The sequence below is a fragment of the Rattus norvegicus genome, chromosome 9 (assembly GCF_036323735.1).
Source record: "Rattus norvegicus strain BN/NHsdMcwi chromosome 9, GRCr8, whole genome shotgun sequence".
Taxonomy (NCBI): domain Eukaryota; kingdom Metazoa; phylum Chordata; class Mammalia; order Rodentia; family Muridae; genus Rattus; species Rattus norvegicus.
In genome coordinates this window covers 3471929-3473708 of record NC_086027.1, presented here as the reverse complement: position 1 = coordinate 3473708, position 1780 = coordinate 3471929, and positions in this window count along the sequence as shown.

The following is a 1780-nucleotide window of genomic DNA, read 5'->3' as shown; positions in this document are numbered from 1 at the left end:
TGGCCCTCAGGGCCTCCTTCCCTACTGTTTCTGCCTCGTGGTCCTCAATGCTGCTCTTCACTAAACACCAAAGTCACCCTGTCGTAGGAACACTGTTCTCATGATTTCTCTCCCCGGACCTTCCAACTACCCAGATGGCTCCCTCCCTTCCCTCCCTCCTGAAGGTTTCATTTGAAATAAGTGTCACTCTACATTCCACACAGGACTCCTCCCTTGAAAGAGCCCCCCTCATACCCATCCTCAATGCTGTCATTTCTTCCAAGTTGCTGGCACTTTCTGCAGATGTGGCTTTCTCTTCACTCCCTCCTGCACGTCAATTTGCTCTTTTTCTTCTTCTTTCCTTTCTTGTAAGTATTTTCTTATATATGATTCCCATACCACACAATCCATCCCTTTAAAGCCCACAAACCAATGATTGAAAACATAGTTTTGTGCAGCCACCACCATGATCAATTTCAGAACATTTTCATTACCTCACAAGGAAATCATGTCTCTTTACTCCTGTCAGCCCTAAGAAACTTAGCAGTCTACTTTGTATTTTCTTCAAATGCACTTACTCTGCACAGTTCAAATGCACCACGTCATAAAACACATGGTCTTCTCTTACTTGTTATTAAAAATTTTAGCATATTTTCAACATTATTTCAACATGTTTTATGCCTGCATACCATTTTATTGAGTAGACCATCACATTTTTTACCAACTGATGGACATTGCATTACCCCCGTCTTTGGGTTATCATGAGTAACATTGACATGAATACTAATGTTCATTTCACTCAAGTATACTTATGGGAGCAGAGTGAGGGATAGATTAGTAACTGTACGTTTAGTCATTTGAAAATGTTCTAGCATGGCCGTGCCATATTATACTTGCACTCCTAACATGGCATTGGCCATTTCTTATAACATCATCAACACTAATTATTATTGGATTTTTGATTTTAAGTAACCTGGAAAATGTAATATAGCATTGTGGTTTCTTTTGTTTTGTTTCTCTATTGGCTATGTCTTTTGTCTTTAAAGAAACACTCATTTAGATCCATTCCTAATTTTTGACTGTGGTACTTGTCATGTTATCTGCAGTAAGAGTTCTTAATTGTGATTACAGTTATCAAATTATAAGTCAAAGGCATATTTAATAGACCACCCCTACTAAACATCAAACACGGTAACTTAGCAACTCGGCAGAGAGCTAGTCTTCCTGTGGTTGCATGGCCAGCTGGATGCTGTTTCTAACGACCATCACCCCAAGCAGACAACAAAACTCAAAATCAGAAGCAGAGTTTCCACTGAAGTTATCATTTTCACCATCATAAAGTCTAAAAACCTTGAGTTTGAGTCATCATGAATCAGATAGCATATGCACACTGAGTAAAGCCCTCAGACCTACAGTCTGTTCCACTCCTATCACAGCTTAGCCCTTTCTCCATGGTGTTCTTCAAAACCAGAATATAACAAAACCTAATTATTGTTTTAATCCTCCAGAGACTAGGCCAGGAAGACTTTAGTGTTTTCTTCTACATATTTGCACTTCTGACTCCTTAGGAGTTAATATCCCCATTGGATGAGAGGTGGCGGTCCACATTCACTCTCTAACTCTGACTGTCCACTTGACAAATTTACCCCTGGACAGTACTACTAGCCAGCCAGCTGTGAGTCCTCCAGCTGTGAGTCCTCCAGTGTTATTTCATGTTTTGCCAAATTATTATTTATCTGTTTGGTGTCCCTTTGCAGCTCAATCTGAATTCTTGTATATTTGAACAGAGGAATCCTCTGGG